This window comes from Schistocerca piceifrons, chromosome 7, assembly GCF_021461385.2.
Source record: "Schistocerca piceifrons isolate TAMUIC-IGC-003096 chromosome 7, iqSchPice1.1, whole genome shotgun sequence".
Classification (NCBI taxonomy): domain Eukaryota; kingdom Metazoa; phylum Arthropoda; class Insecta; order Orthoptera; family Acrididae; genus Schistocerca; species Schistocerca piceifrons.
In genome coordinates, this window is record NC_060144.1 from 576754247 (window position 1) to 576766566 (window position 12320).

A 12320-nucleotide genomic window follows, 5' to 3' on the forward strand; every position below is an offset into this window, starting at 1 on the left:
GAGATTCCGGGTTCGAGTCCCGGTCGGGACGCACATTTTCAACATGTCCCCAGTGAAGAATATCAACGCCTGTTTGCAGCTAGGGTGTCTATTTAATTATCATTTCATTTCTAGCAAAGCTGCATGGTAATCCACGGTATGTGTTCTTTCGGGAACAGATACTACCGTCATATACAGTTATAATATGGCTTCCCGGCCATTGACCTTCTTGTGTGAACGCACACGCTATGCCCGAACTCGTACGGGACTTGGTAGATTAATCTGCCACGAGTAATGAGTGTGATGGGCAAACATCTATTAGGCGCATTACGAATGTAGTGGTGTGGACATGTTGGGAATGTGGATCTCACGGGGAGCGTGCAAGGGATAAGTCCGTGCAGACGCAATATCCTCCGCGCCCTCGGTGGCTCAGACGCATAGAGCGTCTGCCATGTAAGCAGGAGAGTCCGGGTTCGAGTCCCGGTCGGGGCGCACATTTTCAACATGTCCCCAGTGAAGAATATCAACGCCTGTTTGTAGCTAGGGTGTCTATTTAATTATCATTCCATTTCTAGCAAAGCTGCATGGTAATGCACGGTATGTGTTCTTTCGGGAACAGATACTACCACCATATAGAGTTAAAATACGGCTTCCCGGCCAATGACCTTCTTGTGTGAACGCACACGCTATGCCCGAACTCGTACGGGACTTGGTAGATTAATCTGCCACGAGTAATGAGTATGATGGGCAAACATCTATTAGGCGCACTACGAATGTAGTGGTGTGGACATGTTGGGAATGTGGATTTCACGGGGAGCGAGCAAGGAATAAGTCCCTGCAGACGCAATATCCTCCGTGCCCTCGGTGGCTCAGACGGATAGAGCGTCTGCCATGTAAGCAGGGGATTCCGGGTTCGAGTCCCGGTCGGGACGCACATTTTCAACATGTCCCCAGTGAAGAATATCAACGCCTGTTTGCAGCTAGGGTGTCTATTTAATTATCATTTCATTTCTAGCAAAGCTGCATGGTAATCCACGGTATATGTTCTTTCGGGAACAGATACTACCGTCATATACAGTTAAAATATGGCTTCCCGGCCAATGACCTTCTTGTGTGAACGCACACGCTATGCCCGAACTCGTAAGGGACTTGGTAGATAAATCTGCCACGAGTAATGAGTGTGATGGGCAAACATCTATTAGGCGCATTACGAATGTAGTGGTGTGGACATGTTGGGAATGTGGATTTCACGGGGAGCGAGCAAGGAATAAGTCCGTGCAGACGCAATATCCTCCGCGCCCTCGGTGGCTCAGACGCATAGAGCGTCTGCCATGTAAGCAGGAGAGTCCGGGTTCGAGTCCCGGTCGGGGCGCACATTTTCAACATGTCCCCAGTGAAGAATATCAACGCCTGTTTGTAGCTAGGGTGTCTATTTAATTATCATTCCATTTCTAGCAAAGCTGCATGGTAATGCACGGTATGTGTTCTTTCGGGAACAGATACTACCACCATATAGAGTTAAAATACGGCTTCCCGGCCAATGACCTTCTTGTGTGAACGCACACGCTATGCCCGAACTCGTACAGGACTTGGTAGATTAATCTGCCACGAGTAATGAGTGTGATGGGCAAACATCTATTAGGCGCATTACGAATGTAGTGGTGTGGACATGTTGGGAATGTGGATCTCACGGGGAGCGTGCAAGGAATAAGTCCCTGCAGACGCAATATCCTCCGTGCCCTCGGTGGCTCAGACGGATAGAGCGTCTGCCATGTAAGCAGGGGATTCCGGGTTCGAGTCCCGGTCGGGCGCACATTTTCAACATGTCCCCAGTGAAGAATATCAACGCCTGTTTGCAGCTAGGATGTCTATTTAATTATCATTTCATTTCTAGCAAAGCTGCATGGTAATCCACGGTATGTGTTCTTTCGGGAACAGATACTACCGTCATATACAGTTAAAATATGGCTTCCCGGCCATTGACCTTCTTGTGTGAACGCACACGCTATGCCCGAACTCGTACAGGACTTGGTAGATTAATCTGCCACGAGTAATGAGTATGATGGGCAAACATCTATTAGGCGCACTACGAATGTAGTGGTGTGGACATGTTGGGAATGAGGATCTCACGGGGAGCGTGCAAGGAATAAGTCCCTGCAGACGCAATATCCTCTGTGCCCTCGGTGGTTCAGATGGTTTGCAGTCGGCTTTTGGCGACCGTGGTGTGCGGACCTCCGGCGTGTGCTGTGCGCTGCGGTCTGCTGCGCTCCGCTCGGTAAGTCAAGCGCCTGGTACAGTAGTTGGTTGCGTTATTTGAGACTCTTGATGGATTCATATTAGAAGGAGAGATGGATCAGCCTAATAGGAGAGACACATTGAAATTTGTTTTTGACCAGAAAGGGCAGAGACCGAATTCGTTCGAAATTGAGACATGGTTAGAAGAAGTTGTGAAAATTTCTTTTGATGATATTATAGGTATTCACCTTTCAATTGTGAGTAGTATTGTGTATGTCAAGCTTAAAAACACGGAATTGTGTGACAAAATTGTGGAATCTAGTGGCGGAACATTTAAGTTCTAACATCACGATGGCAATGTTAGTGAAGTTCGTGTTACGCATGCTGGCTTTGGATTAAGGACTGTCCGTATCTTTGAGCTACCATTTGAAATCACCGCTGAGCAGATCAACTCCGTGATAGCTCCTTAGGGGCGAATGATTAGCAATTTTGCAGAAAAGTGGTCTCCTGCTTACAAGTTCCCCGTCTTGAATAGTATCAGGCAACTGCGAGTTGATTTACACAAGCACATACCCTCGTATATAAATGTTTGTGGTTATCGGGCTATAGTCATATGTGATGGGCAGCCAAGAACCTGCGCGTCTTGCGGCGGCACAGGCCATGTCCTCTCGCAGTGTATACAACGCCGAGTGGCCCAGCTACCTGCGGGCGATGCGGTGAGATCCCCGGCCATGTCAACGTTGCCTTTAACTTACGTAGCGGCAGCCGCTGGACAACTCCATACGCGTGACGCTCCTGACGCTACTCGGGACGCTACCCAGGATGATGCAGCTCGCAACAATGAAGTGATAATGGAAGTTAGCGACTCGACGGTGACAACACAGAAAAAGAGTCAAGAAAAAGAACCAAATATCTCTGTTCAAATAGAACAAACTCCTGAACCGGTTATAGTCCTTCAGAATGAGCAGTCTCCAGAAAACCACAAGGAAACCAACCCATCACTTGCCAGAGAACAGGACCGAGCGCAAGAAACCCAAGATATAATGGAAAACGATGAAACCTCCCCAAGAGTCAGTCCGCCAAGGAAACATAAAAAGAGGAGACTAGCTCATAAGGGAGCTGAACAACTGGCACCCCCTTTGCGAGAAAAAGCAAAGCAGATTAGCAACAAACTGCATGAAGAACAACATCGTAATCCGGTTCTGAGTATGCAGGCACCTGACCCCTTGCAAGCCAAATCAAATACACCATGCCCCATGTCAACGGACCAGTCGTCAAACGAGAGGTTGAAGCTGATAGTAAATTTCGATGCAGACAAGGTTTTCCCTGATACTAGAAATGCAGAAAAAGAGACATCGAAAGCTAATCAACACAAAACCTGGGCTGATGAATCGGATGAAATGCATCAAGATGAAGAATTGAGCGAAACTGGAGGAACGGAACAGACTTCTGCCCCAAGAGATCAACTGAACACGATGAATACATCATTGCCGGAACATACATGTGAAAAAGGATTTTCCTCCGACAGCACTTCGTATGACGAATACTGACTTCGGTAATGAATAGGACAATATGAACGCAGCGCAAGCCTACAAAATCGCTACGTTGAACATTAATAAGATACGCTCCTCCCTGCATTTACAACATCTGCAAGACTTTCTATACGCAGCTGACGTTGATATACTACTGTTACAGGAAGTAACAGATATTAAATTAGAAAAGATACGTGGATACAACGCCACAATAAACCCCGGTATCGGTGCAGAGCTGGGAACCGCAATTCTCACGAAAGAAGGCATACGTGTCACACAAATAGCAAAACTTGAAAACAGCAGAGGGGTAGCAGTGACTGTTAACAATGCCCGCATCATCAACGTTTATGCACCGTCAGGCAACAATAACAGGCGTGCTAGAGCGGATTTCTTTAGAAGGGAAATCGTTCATCTCTTCGGTACACGTCAAGATTATATAATCCTAGCCGGCGATTTTAATTCTGTACTTAGCCCGAAAGACCAGACACCGAATTTCAACAAGTCCGTAGAACTGGAAAGAATAGTCCACCAAATACAGTTCACCGATACCTGGGAACGTACCCATGGCGCACGGGCCGGTTCCACATATTTTAACAGTCACTCAGCAAGCAGGCTAGACAGAATTTACGTGTCGTCCAACCTTAAGAACCATGTACTCCAGTCTGAGGTCTGGCCCACTATGTTTTCTGACCATGCCGCGTACATCACCACAGTAAATTTGGAAAAACAAGAGACTTACCGAGCGAGGGGCATATGGAAACTCAACATTACACATCTCCAAGATGAGGAATGTCGCGTAGCATTTACTAATGTGTGGCAAGAATGCGAGAAACGATTCCCGCGATACAGTTCTGCCATAGCTTGGTGGTTACAATGTGCGAAGCCTAAAATAAGAAGAATGCTGATGGATTACTCGCGACAGAAAAGTTTCTGGATTAAAAAGACGACTGAATTTTATTTTAGCTGCCTTAGAGACCTGTACACCTTGGACACACGATTAATGGAGAACTTTAGCCGGATTCAGAAAGTCAAAGCAAAACTTTTGGCGCTGAAGCGGCGACAGTCAGAAGGTTTTAAAGTCAGAGCGAGACTACACAACGTTGTAGAAGGGGAAGAAACGGCTATGTACCATGTAATGCGTGAGAATAAGAGAGGAAACAGAAAAATACTGACAGAAGTTAAGTTACCTGATGGGACCAGGCACACAAAACAGCATGATATTCAAAACGCTGTTCATAAATATATCTCGGATATGATGTCCACCAAACCTACCGTCGACGAGGCGCGGCGTGATCTTGTTAGAAACGTATCAGGACGAATTAATACAGAGCAAGTAGAAAATCTCATGGCCGAAATAGAAGAGGACGAATTGAAAGACGCAATAGCACAGAGTCCTAAAAATAAGTCTCCAGGACCTGACGGTATCCCCGTGGAATTCTACCAAGTGTTCTGGCCACAAATGAAAAGCAAGTTGCTATGTATGTACAACGAAATCATGAGTGGCACTGTTGCCGCTCCCAAAGAATTTCCTGAAGGAATCATATTTCTAATTCCTAAAAACTCACTTAGCAAAGCGATTGAAAACCTTCGCCCAGTAACATTACTCAACAGTGATTACAAAATTATGGCCCGCGTATTAGCAAGAAGAATAAAAATGGTTATTAACTCTGTAACTGGCACGTACCAAACATGTGTAGGCAAAGACAGAAACATCTATCAGAATATATGCGAATATAGGGATGCAATATCAACCGCAAATGTATGCCGAATAAAATGTGCTTTAGTGTCATTAGACTTCGAGAAGGCGTTTGACGGGGTCGATCATAAGTATCTTCTTGGTATCATGGAAGTAATGGGATTCCCACCACGATTCGTGAGGATTATTCAACAAATTCTGAAAAACAGAGTAGCACGAATAATGATAAACGGACAACTAAGTAGAGAGATTGAACTGACTGGATCCGTACGTCAAGGTTGCCCAATGTCAATGGCCCTTTTCGCAATAGCAATAGAACCTCTCCTCGCGACACTCACGCATCACCTGCAAGGATTGCGTATAAACGGCAAGAAAATAGTGTGCAACGCCTACGCAGATGATGTGGGCGTCCTGGCTATAAATGAAGATGAAGTGGCGAAAGCTCTTCAGATTGTACACACATATGAACTTGCTTCTGGCGCCAAACTAAATAAAAGGAAGTCAGGCATCATGAACCTAGGCAGAGGAATATCCATGCAAAATCGGGGACAATTGACGGAAGTATCCACATTGAAATGTTTGGGTATTGAATTTAGGAGCAACATCCAACACACTATTGCCGTCAATTATAAAAACCTACTTCCAAGCATACGAGCATCTGTACAAGGAAACAGTATGAGGCAACTGGATGAGATACAGAAAATCAAACTAGTAAATGTGTATATAACATCCAAACTTAACTATGTTGTCCAAGCTTTTCCGATGCCATTAGAAACAGCCAGAAGAATTTTATCCGCGATAGGAAGCTTTGTATGCCAAGGCAACATTTTCAAAGTGAAGTTCAATACACTAACACTCCCAACAAGGAAAGGAGGTTTAAACCTTGTTGATGTCAGTTACAGGTCACGAGCGTTATATGTGTGTCGAATGTGCAAGCAACGGAAACAGATGCCCGACAGCTTAACGGCCCACTTGCTGAATGAAATTGCTCCAACAAGCATGCAGCCGCCAATAGATGTGAAGCATATACCAGCTGGTCTTTGTCACCTGAAAACTTTTCTCGCTGAGTACAGTTATATCTCCTCGAGGCTCTCAGAACAGCAGTTGAAGACAGTAAAGGACATCTATACATATTTGATGGAAGCTAAGGAAGGAAATATTATTGAAAGAAAATACCCCAACAACGACTGGTCTGCAATTTGGAAAAATATCCACGATCGGAACTTACCCTCTAAGGTGAAAGCAACTTGGTATAATGCAGTCAACAGGAAAATTTCAACTAATTCCAAATTGCACGCTATACATCTCACAAATTCGCCCTTGTGCGCGTCGTGTAACCTTCTTGACACTGAAGAACACCGATTCGTGTGTGAAAGAGTAAGAGACATATGGCATATAGTTAAGCAGATATTAGCGACCGTTAACAGAACATCTCCAACCGTTTTCACCGCCCCAGATTTTCTGACTCCAGACGCAGTGCCATACCCTGATACGAAAAGAAATGCTGTTAACTGGCTAAAACGGCACACTGTGCACTATATCTTGAAGGCAGAAAATAAAAGCAAAGAAGATTACTGGGTGTATCTAACGACTCAGCACCATCATCTCATGCGGACAAAAGACTACAAAAAAAATTACGCATGCTTCCTAAATAGAATCATGGAATAAAATTAAACAGAGAACAATAGACAGATTAAGATTGGTACGGAATTCAGAGATGTCAGCCTTGCACGATTACAGATACCTGGAACCGGAATGTCTTCGATCCTTTCACGAGACACTGCAGAAAAGAAATCAAGTCCGTGGCAAGACGCACAGGACTATATCCTCATGAAGAAATTAGACATCAAGTTTTATGTATTGTATTTTATTTTTTTTAAATTATCTTATGCCATACGCGGAGAAGTTTTAAGTTCTAAAAAAACGTTCTTCAAGGGGTTGCAAGATTTAAAGTTTTCCTTATGAAGATGAGAGACTTCACGTATCATTTTATTTTAATATACTTATCTTTCAATTAGCAAGAGGAAGATTCATCACCTTTAATTAATATTAAAAAGAAATATTTATTTCTCATTTCTGTTAGCTAAGGTAATTTAGACATCCAGCTTACAGAATAAAAAATTAAGAATCCGAAATAAAAAAAAATAAAAAAAAAATAAAACAAAAAGATACAAAAAAAGAAAAAGTGACCGAGCACTCGCAAAAAGTAAGAAAAATGAGGACTTGGCATCAAAAACATAAAAATGTACATACAATAAAATAAGTAAAGAAAAGTTGGTAGAAGGATGGACTCATAATAAAAATAATAATAATAACAAAAACGACAAAAGCAAAGAGGCTAGCCGAAGAAGGCAAAGCAAGGTGAGCGTTTGGAAGGGCTGTGAGGAGAGAAGGGAGGCCCTTAAAAAAAAAAAAAAAAAAGAAAGAAAAAAAATGGTCAGAGCGTCTGCCATGTAAGCAGGAGATCCCGGGTTCGAGTCCCGGTCGGGGCACACATTTTCAACATGTCCCCAGTCAAGTATATCAACGCCTGTTTGCAGCTAGGATGTCTATTTAATTATCATTTCATTTCTAGCAAAGCTGCATGGTCATCCACGGTATGTGTTCTTTCGGGAACAGATACTACCGTCATATACAGTTAAAATATGGCTTCCCGGCCATTGATCTTCTTGTGTGAACACACACGCTGTGCCCGAACTCGTACGAGACTTGGTAGATTAATCTGCCACGAGTAATGAGTATGATGGGCAAACATCTATTAGGCGCACTACGAATGTAGTTGTGTGGACATGTTGGGAATGTGGATCTCACGGGGTGCGTGCAAGGGATAAGTCCCTGCAGACGCAATATCCTCTGTGCCCTCGGTGGCTCAGATGGATAGAGCGTCTGCCATGTAAGCAGGAGATCCCGGGTTCGAGTCCCGGTCGGGCCACACATTTCCAACATGTCCCCAGTGAAGTATATCAACGCCTGTTTGCAGCTAGGATGTCTATTTAATTATCATTTCATTTATAGCAAAGCTGCATGGTCATCCACGGTATGTGTTCTTTCGGGAACAGATACTACCGTCATATACAGTTAAAATATGGCTTCCCGGCCATTGATCTTCTTGTGTGAACGCACACGCTATGCCCGAACTCGTACGGGACTTGGTAGATTAATCTGCCATGAGTAATGAGTATGATGGGCAAACATCTATTAGGCGCACTACGAATGTAGTTGTGTGGACATGTTGGGAATGTGGATCTCACGGGGAGCGTGCAAGGGATAAGTCCCTGCAGACGCAATATCCTCTGTGCCCTCGGTGGCTCAGATGGATAGATCGCCTGCCATGTAAGCAGGAGATCCCGGGTTCAAGTCCCAGTCGGGGCACACATTTTCAACATGTCCCCAGTGAAGTATATCAACGTCTGTTTGCAGCTAGGGTGTCTATTTAATTGTCATTTCATAACTCCTTTACTACTTTAAGTGTCTCATTTCCTAATCTAATTCCCTCAGAATCACCCGACTTATTTCGGCTACATTCCATTATCTTTGTTTTGCTTTTGTTAATGTTCATCTTATATCCTACTTTCAAGACACTGTCCATTCCGTTCAACTGCTCTTCCAAGTCCTTTGCTGTCTGTGACAGAATGACAGTGTCATCGGCGAACCTCAAACTTTTTATTTCTTCTGCATGGATTTTGATGCCTACTCCGAACATATCTTTTGTTTCCTTTACTGCTTGCTCTATATACAGATTGAATAGCATCGGGGAGAGGCTACAACCCTGTCTCACACCCTTCCCAACCTCTGCTTCCCTTTCATGCCTCTCTACTCTTATAACTGCCATCTGGTTTCTGTACAAATTGCAAGTAGCCTTTCGCTCCCTGTATTTTATCCCTGCCACCTTCAGAATTTGAAAGAGAGTATTCCAGTCAACATTGTCAACAATTTTCTCTAAAGTCTACAAATGCTAGAAACGTAGGTTTGCCTTTCCTTAATCTTTCTTCTAAGTTAGGTCGTAGGGTCAGTATTGCCTCACGTGTTTCCATATTTCTATGGAATCCAAACTGATCTTCCTCAGGGTCGGCTTCTACCAGTTTTTCCATTCGTCTGTAAAGAATTCGCGTTAGTATTTTGCAGCCGTAGCTTATTAACCTGAGAGTTCGGTAATTTTCACATTCGTCAACGCCTGCTTTCTTTGGGGTTGGAATTATTATATTCTTCTTGACGTCTGAGGGTTTCTCACGTGTCTCATACATCTTGCTCACTAGATGGTAGAGTTTTGTCAGGACTGGCTCTCCCAAGGCTGTCAGTAGTTCTAATGGAATGTTGTCTACTCCCGGGGCCTTGTTCTGACTTCGGTCTTTCAGTGCTCTATCAAACTGTTCACGCAATATCATATCTCCCACTTCATCTTCATCTACATCATTTTTATAACACTGCCCTCAAGTACATCTCAATTGTATAGAGCTTCAATATACTCCTTCTACCTTTCTGCTTTCCCTTCTTTGCTTAGAACTGGGTTTCCATCTGATCTTTTGACATTCATACAAGTTGTTCTCTTTTCTCCAAAGGTCTCTTTAATTTTCCTGTAGGCAGTATCTATCTTACCCCTAGTGAGATAAGCCTCTACATCCTTACATTTGTCCTCTAGCCATCCCTGCTCAGCCATTTTGCACTTCCTGTCGATCTCACTTTTGAGACGTTTGTATTCCTTTATACCTTCTTCATTTACTGCATTTTTATATTTTCTCCTTTCGTCAATTAAATTCAATATTTCTTCTGTCACCCAAGGATTTTATCTAGTCCTTGTCTTTATACCTACTTGATCCTCCGCTGCCTTCACTTCTTCATCCCTCAATTTGTAATATCCGAGGTTAATGTAAGCTTAAAACAAGGTAATGTAAATCTGAAGTGCTGGTACAGTCGGAACTGGTGTAAAGGCCAGAAGGTTGAATGCAAGCATCCAAACATGCATGCATTTTGTCTTACAGGTACTGGATGTCAGTTTGTTGGATCGAATTCCATTCCTGCGGCACTGGGTCGGTCAATACAGGGACGGATGTTTGTGGATGACTCTCGAGTTGTCGTCCAAGGATGTCCCATATGTGCTCCATTGGAGACAGATCTGGTGATTGAGCAGGTCAAGACAACATGTCGACACTTGATAGAGTATGTTGGCTTACAATAGCGGTATGTGGGCGAACGGTACCCTTCTGGAAAGCACCCCCTGCATACTATTCATAAACGGCATCGTAACAGGTCGAACTACAAGGCTGAGGTACAAACTTTCAGTCTGGGTGCGTGGGATGACCACGAAAGCACTCCTGCTGTCATACGGAATCGAACCCCTGACCATAACACCAGGTTTACGGCCAGTGCGTCTAGCACTCACACACGTTGGTTGCAGGTCCTCGACTGGTCTCCCTATAAACAACACACGGCCACCACTGGCACCGAGGCAGAACAGTCTTTCATCAGAAAACACAGAAGACCTCCACCCTGGTCGCCGACGAGTTCTCGCTTGGCACTAGATAAGTCGAAAATGGCTGTGGGTTTGGGGTCCGTGGGCCGGCCGCTGTGGCCGAGCGGTTCTAGCCGCTTCAGTCCGGAACCTCGCTTCTGCTACTGTCGCAGCTTCGAATACCGCCTCGGGCATGAATGTGTGTGATGGCCTTAGTTTAGTGAGGTTTAAGTAGTTCTAAGTGTAGGGGACTGATGACCACAGATGATTTAAGTCCCATAGTGCTTAGAGCCATTTGAACCATTTTTTGGGGGGTCAGTGGAATGTATCCTACAGGACATTTGCCTCATAGCTGTCCTTGGAGTAACTGATTTGTTACAGGTGTTGCGTCACTGTGGTGTCAGCTGCCGCTCAGACTGCTGGTGCAGATGCATCACGATCTGCTAGAGCGATACGCCGAACATGATGGTCTTACCACTCGGTAGTGCCATGTGGTTGCGAGGAGACCGCTCTTCTTGTGGCCGAATATTCTTGTGACCACCACTCCCAGCAGTAATGTGCGGAGGTTACATTGCTGACAAGTCTTTCTGCAAAATCGCAGAAGGAATGTCCACCTTCTCGGAGCTCTATACACGACCTCGTTTAAACACAGTGGGGGAGTTGATAATGGCATCTTTGTGTCCTTAAAGGTACTCTTGACTAATATCCATTCACCACGTCCAATCTGAGACGCTAACTAATGCTCACAACCATTACGACTTGTATTTAGGACAAACCTGATTTGCATAATCATAGTGGCGTTACTAGTATCATTCACATACGATTGACGTGAAATCTGAATAGACATCATCTTTCAGATGTAGGAACACGGCTACCAAATTTCGTTTATGTTGCACAACTCCATCTTGGTGTTGCAATTTTGCCCCTCACTATGTTTTTGTATATCTCTGAGCGTGAGTGCGAGGTAAAATCGATAACTCATTTCACTTCTCTCCGAGACATTCAGTTTCTCTGCGGAAGAAAGAGTTACATTCCGGAAATTTGTACCACGCACCCCCAGTATATCTGCATTACAATTACAATTACGTCTTCTGTTCCAGTCTCTTCCTTGATTAATTCTGTTGTTTTTCTTTTTTCATTTGTTATTCCTAGAAAATATTTTGCAAATTTGTGGTAAGTTCCTATGGGACCAAACTGCTGGGTTCATCGGCCTCCAGGCGTACTTACTACTTAATCTAACTCACCCTAAGGATAACACATACACCCATGCCCGAGGAAGGACTCGAACCTCCGACGGTGGAGCCGCGCGAATCGTGGCAAGGCCCCTCAGACCGCTCGGCTACCCCGCGCGGCTTATGTTTCCTGTTTCTATGAGTAATTTCCATCATAGGTATAAGCGAACTGATCGCTAAGCAGTCCTCGGCTTCTG

General features: G+C 44.4%; 1 non-coding gene across 1 annotated transcript; it reads left to right on the forward strand.

The window, feature by feature from the left end:
- Positions 1 to 8299: 8299 nt before the first annotated feature.
- Trnat-ugu lies at positions 8300 to 8374 on the forward strand. The gene has a single exon. It is a non-coding gene; the product is annotated as a tRNA-Thr (tRNA).
- The last annotated feature ends 3946 nt before the right edge of the window (positions 8375 to 12320 follow it).